Consider the following 7,080-nt stretch of genomic DNA (forward strand, 5'->3'; position numbering starts at 1 on the left):
ATCCATATAGACAGTTATTACTCTACAGATAATTATATGTAATCTTGTGTTCTTATCAACAGGCGTTATCCGTCATCAGATAAGTAGTTCAAGAGAACACAAATGTAATTCCATTATCATTATTAAGGGCAGACAAACTTTGATATCTCTTTCATATTTGTTTCCCTAGGACTTTATGAAACACGCTAGTCTATATTCACTATTTCATAACTTTTTAAAAGTTTTACTCAATCTTATTGAAGTTCTTAAATATTGCTTCAGAATAAAGGGAAAATATATGCTAACTTTAAATGTAAGTTGTTAGCATTGACATTAGCATCAATAAAAGAAGCAGATATTTATGAAGCATAATCAAAGAACTGTTATTTTACAGTCGAAGATTTTTTTTAAATTTGGAGACCACAGTTCACCTAATCTAGCCCTCCCATAGATTTCTGTACAAAACCCAAGGTAGATAGTTATTATGACTGTTTGACTATTTCCAGGAATGAAAATCCTTTCTTTGGTAATTCCTTTTCTAATCAGTCACATTATAGTTTCTCTTTATTACTTTCCTACATTATCTTCAGTTTCTTGAATTCTGAGTCTTCTTTAATGGTTTATGTCATTGTTGGGCAGGAACATAACCTTAGGATTTTCCTTATGGAGCATATAAGGCAGACTTTCAGAATTGTTGATATTTATGAAGAAAAATTGAAAAGTGAATGAGAGCTATTATAATTATGCTGGTACAGTAAGTACAAAATTAATATAGTGCTGAACAAATTTGTATTAGTTATTCTTTTGTTGGAAAAAATTTTTAATTTTATTTCCAAACTTTCATGATAGCTTGACTTAGAATAGAATTTTAAATTGGAAATAATTTATCCCTCAAAATTCAAATGCATTATAGTTTGGGCTTCAAGAGTTTCAAGTAAGAAGTCTGAGAACAGTCAGATTTTTATCACCTCCCCTTTGCCTCCCTACTAGAAGCATTTAGAATATTCCTTTAATCTTTGGTTCAGTATACAGTATCAATGTATAAAAAACTTTTGAAATCTTATATATTTTTAACACTCACAAATTGGAATTTAAGAATTCCATGTACATCAGCATCAGGAAATCTGAAACCACTAGGGATAAATCTAACGAAAACTGCAAAACCCTGCTGAGAAACATTTAAAAAGATCTAGAGAGATAAACTATGTTCATGGGTCAGAAGACTCAATAGGGTTAAAATGTCAGTTCTCCCCAAATTTATCTATAGATTCAACTAAATCCCAATAAAATCCAAGCAGACTATTTTCTTTTTGGGTAGAAATTGATAAACTGATTCTAAGATTTATATGAAGATGCAAAGGACCTAGAATGGCCAACAACTTTGAAAAAGGGTAAAGTTTGACAACTAATGCTACCTGATTTTAAGATATTATAAGATTTATAAAGCTACAGTAATGTTTTGATTTGTATTGGCAGGAAAATAGATGTATAGGTCAGTAGAAAAGAATAGAGCTGAGAAATAGACTCACTCATATATTGACAATTAAATTTTTACAAAGTTGCAAAGGTAATTCTGTTGAGAAAGGATAGCCTTTTCAAGGAATGGTGTTGCAACAACTGAAAACACATATGCAAAACAATGAATTTCAACCATCTCACACAATTTAACTTAAAATGTATCATCAACCTAGACTAAAAACCTAAAACTGTAAATCTTCTAGATGACAACATAAGGGAAAAACCTTTGTGACTCTGTGTTGCAACATCAATAGCATGATCCATAAAAAAACAAATTAATAAGTTAAACTTCATCAAAATTAAAAATTTCTGTTCTTTGAAAGACTGTTAAAAGAATGAAAATACAAGCCAACGACTGGGAGAAAATATTTGCCAATCACATATCTGATAAAGGAATGATTGCCAGAATATATTTGGAACTCAAATCTGAATAATAAAATAACAAAAATCCAATTTAAAAGTGGCAAAAAAGACTCCTGCTCGCCATCTGGGTTGGTGCTTGCCCTCGCTGTCCTGCTCCCGGCCCCATGGAAAAGAGGGAGCTGATCCAGGCGGCCAAGCTGGCCGAGCAGGCCAAGCTCTACAACGACATGGCCACCTGCATGAAAGCCGTGACGGAGCAGGGCGCGGGGCTGTCCAACGAGGATGCACCCTGCTCTCGGTGGCCTACAAGAACGTGGTTGGGGGCCACACGTCCGCCTGGAGGGTCATCTCGAGCAACGAGCAGAAGACCAACACCTCCGACAAGAAGTTGCAGCCGATTAAAGACTATCAGGAGAAAGTGGAGTCCAAACTGAGGTCCACCTGCACCACGGTCCTGGAATTGTTGGATAAGTATTTAATAACCAATGCAACTAATCCAGAGAGTAAGGTCTTCTATCTGAAGATGAAGGGAGATTACTTCCGGTACCTTGCTGAAGTTGCTTGTGGTAATGATCAGAAACAAATGATAGATAATTCCCAAGGAGCTTACCAAGAGGCTATTGATATAAGCAAGAAAGAGATGCAACCCACACATCCAATACGCCTGGGACTGGCTCTTAACTTTTCTGTATTTTACTATGAGATCCTTAATAACCCAGAACTTGCCTGCACACTGGCTAAAACGGCTTTTGATGAGGCCATTGCAGAACTTGATACACTGAATGAAGACTCATACAAAGACAGCACCCTCATCATGCAGTTGCTTAGAGACAACCTAACATAATGGACCTCAGACAGTGCAGGAGAAGAATGTGATGGCGCAGAAGGGGCAGAGAACTAAGTGCATACAGGGTGTCATCCTTCTTCCCCTCAAGAAACCTTTTTACTCATCTCCATTCCTTATTCCATTTGGATTTCCTATAGCAAAGAAACACATTCATGTGTATGGAATCAACTGTTTATAGTCTTTTCACACTGCAGCTTGGGGAAAACTCCATTCCTTGATTTGTGTTTGTCGTGGCCTTCCTAGTGTGCAGTTACTGCTGTAGAAAAGTATTAATAGCTTCATTTCATATAAACACAAGTAACTTCCAAACACTTATGTAGAGGACTAAAAATCTATCTGGTATTTAAGTAACCTGAACCAGTTCTGCCTGTGACTGTGTTTTGTATTACTATGAAGATATGAAAATGTAGTTAATTACAATTTAAAGAGTGTTCTACATAACTTCTTGATTTCTACATTCCCTCCCTTACTCTTCTTTGAGGATTTTCTTTCAGTAAGCAACATTTCCATCCTCTTAATATATTCCTTTTTGGTAGGAATCCAGAAGTATTAGATTGAATGGAAAAACATTTGACATTTTGAGGCTGGGGGTCACAAATTAAAATGCCTCCTGTGTCATATATGATGGAGGTCTTGTGTATCTGTGACAACAGGTAGTTTCCTCATTCACTCTTCATTTGCTGCTGTTTAAGTTGACAACTTCCCTTCCCAATAAAAATTCACTTACATCTCCTGCCTTTGTAGTTCTGGTATTCACTTTACTATGTAATAGAAGTAGCACGTTGCTGCCAAAATACAAACATTGCTTTTGGCAAGTGAAAGTGCATGTCATTTCTTAATACACTAGAAAGGGGAAATAAAGTACACAAGTCCAAGTCTAAAACTTTAGTACTTTTCCACGCAGATTTGTACACATGTGAGAGGGTGTCCAGTTTGTCTAGTGATTGTTATTTAGAGAGTTGGACCACTATTGTATGTTGCTCTAATAATCATTGACTGTAGTCCCAAAAAAAAGCCTTGTGAAAATGTTATGCCCTATGTAATAGCAGAGCAACATAAAATAAAATTACATTTTATAAACCAAAAAAAAAAGTGGCAAAAGATTTGAACAAGTTCTTGCAAAAAAGAAAACATATGGATAGCAAATAAGCACAAAAAAGATACTCAACTTTATTAGGGAAATGCAAATTAAAATTACAGTGTGATACCACTGTAAACCTGTAAGAATGTCTAAAACTAAAAAGACTGACCATACCAAGTGTTGATGAGGATATGAATAAACTGGAAGTCTCATACGCTGCTGGTGAGAATGTAAAATTGTACAACAATTTTGGAAAATGTTTGACAGTTTCTTAAAAAGTTTATCATTCACCTACCATGAGATCTAGGCATTTTGCTCTGCATTCCACACATAGTAATGAAAGCATAGTCCATACCAAGACCTACTATACATAGATGTTTATAACAACTTTATTTCTAATGTTCAAAAACTGGTAACAAACCAAGTAGTCATCAACAGGTTAATGACTAAACAAACATAATGGAACACTCTTCTTCAATCAGAAGAAATGAATTACTGATACCTGTTACAAAAAGAGTGATTCTGAAAATAGCTATCCTGAGTGAATGAAATCAGGCTAAAATCAGTACATAATGTTAAATACCACTTACATAGCATTCTGGAAGATGCAAACTAATCTCTAGTGACAAAAAGCAGAATAGTTGGAAATGGGGCAGTAGAATGAGGACAGGAGTGAATGGGGTGGGAAAGAGGTGTGATAAAGGGCATAAGAAAACTTTTGGGAGTGATCAGTATAGTCAATATCTTGATTGTTTCACAGGTACATACACATTCCAAATCTTATTAAATGTGCACTTTAAATACGTGCAGTTTATTTTACTTTAATTATATTTCAGTAAAGCTGTTAAACTAATAAGATAATGTGGTAATGTAGTGTTATTAATACAACAAATAGCAATAGCTTTCTTTGATTCTGGAAATACAGATCTATAATAGAGATTGGAGACAAATGTCATTTACACTAGTACCAAACCATTGAATCTTTAAGAATAACTTTACCAAGAAAGCTATGGAACTCAAGGAAAACAGATTTTAAATTTAATAGATATAAAATAAGATACGGCAAAAGGAAATACAGTCATGTTCTTAGATGAGAAGACAATGTATATGTTACATTTTCTTTGACTAATATTTTAGAATTCAAACACTGTTTGAAGAGATATAGATCGAATAAAATAACCTCAAGATGTTCTGTAAGACTGTATGGTTCAGATTAGCCAAAAATTTTATTACCAATAAATATATTGAGTTGGGATTTACTTATCAGTTTTCAGAACATACTACAAAGTTACTGCAATCAAATCCACATATTATTAGTATAGGAGTAAATCAGTAGAACTGGTCTGTAAAGGCAGTCTGTAAATAGATTCTGGTATACATGATAATTTATGTATGTCTAAGATGAAATATGAATCCAGTGAGAAAGAATAGTTTATTTAATGTGAAAACAGCCAGAAGAAAATTAGGTTGGATTTCTCTCTCTTACAACATACAAAATACACAAATTTCAGAATCTATGCCATCTATAACTTGAAAAAGTCAGATGTGGTGGTTCCCATAATTTCTCTGTTTATTTTATCTTTCTAGTACATGAAAAACCAAATAGATTAGGTAGATTACATTAACCTAAGCAAGTGATAGCTTTAATGACTGCTACCTGGAATAACCTGGATACTGTCAGATTCTCTGGGTCATAAATTCCACTGTGAGTACAACAACCCTTTGGCTAATAGAAATTTTATAATTGAGATTGAACCAGCTTAGGTCCAGAAGGCACAAGAAAATTACTTGAATAAGTAGTCCAGATTCCCATGGTATTTACTACCCTTTCACTTCAACTCCTACCTTTAGCTTCATGGATCATTCCCCACTACTAACTGAAAGAGTGGTAAAGTGCTTAGATCTGAATCCTAAAATGCCAGCACAAGATGATACAATGGGCCCATACATAGAGTAGCCATTGTGGAAGGCATAGAGGCAATGCATGGACTCTATAGCATATTCTCCCTTTACCAGGGTTTATTAGCTACTGCTTCTTTCTGAATGACTATTCAGTTGGCTGCAGAGATTGATATGGCACCAATCCTTGAGAAAACCAACTAGCTACTGATCACAGAGGGATAACATTGGGCCCCTTCTGTCTTGGAGGAGATAGCAGGTTTTTTTTTTTAATTACAATCAATATTTACTCTAGCTATGGGCTGGTTCTTCTTATCAACAATGTGTCCACCCCCACCACCATCTGAGTGCTTATAGAATGTCTGATTTATTAACACGTTATCCCAAAGGATGTTGCTTCAGACCAAGGTCCATTTGATGGTAAAGGAGGCACAAAAATAAAAAGCATAACGATAGGATCCACTGGTCTTCTGCATGCAACTGACCTACTAGGATGACGGAATGTACTGCTAAAGGCTTAGCCAAAGCACTGGTTTAGGGACAATACCCTGTAGGGGTAAGGCGCTGTTCCCTAGGAGGCCATTATGTAAGCAACTAAGTTTATGTTCTGTTGGGGCATCCCCTAAAGCTAAAATATACAGTTCTAGGCACTACATGTTGAAAATAGGATTAGTTCCTATCAACATCTATTGAGGATTGTGGTTTTCAGGGAGGTAACACTCAGTCAGCCAGGGGACAGAGAATTTCACTGAACTGGATGTTGTGAGTAGGAACAAACTGCTTTCAGCTCCTCCTCCTGACCGTGGACCAGCAAACAAACACAGGAGCTCCTGTAATATCAGAAGTAATGAAGTATATCATGAAGTATTCAGGTTGATGTCACACAATGGGAGCAGAAAGGAGTACATCTGGGGACCATCCAGGGGTTTCACTAGGATATCTCTTGTGCTTCTATGCACTGCATTACTAGTAAATGGCCAATTGTATCACCTATGGCCTGTCAAGGGTAAGACAACAAAAGACTCAGAATCTCTGGGGAGGAAGACTGGAAATGTACATTTCAACTGACTTTTAAAGTATAAAAACTTGCTATCTTGAGACTTATACAAGGCATGTACTTATTTTACATGTATTGACTTTATTAACATTCCTTTGCTTCCTTCTGTCCCCATTCCTACTCTTATGACACCTTAAGTATATGTTTACATTTCTTTTTATTTTTAAATAAATTTATTTATTTATGTGTTTTTATTTTTTTTTTTGGCTGTGTTGGGTCTTTGTTGCCATGCGGGGGCTTTCTCTAGTTGTGGCAAGTGGGGGCCACTCCTCGTTGTGGTGTGCAGGCCTCTCACTGCTGTGGCTTCTCTTGTTGTGGAGCATGGGCTCCAGGCAC

At 35.8% G+C, this 7,080-nt stretch overlaps 1 pseudogene; it reads left to right on the forward strand.

The window, feature by feature from the left end:
* Positions 1-2,024: 2,024 nt before the first annotated feature.
* LOC132490984 (14-3-3 protein theta-like) lies at positions 2,025-3,026 on the forward strand (annotated as a pseudogene).
* The last annotated feature ends 4,054 nt before the right edge of the window (positions 3,027-7,080 follow it).

The sequence above is a fragment of the Mesoplodon densirostris genome, chromosome 5 (assembly GCF_025265405.1).
Source record: "Mesoplodon densirostris isolate mMesDen1 chromosome 5, mMesDen1 primary haplotype, whole genome shotgun sequence".
In the NCBI taxonomy this organism is placed as follows: domain Eukaryota; kingdom Metazoa; phylum Chordata; class Mammalia; order Artiodactyla; family Ziphiidae; genus Mesoplodon; species Mesoplodon densirostris.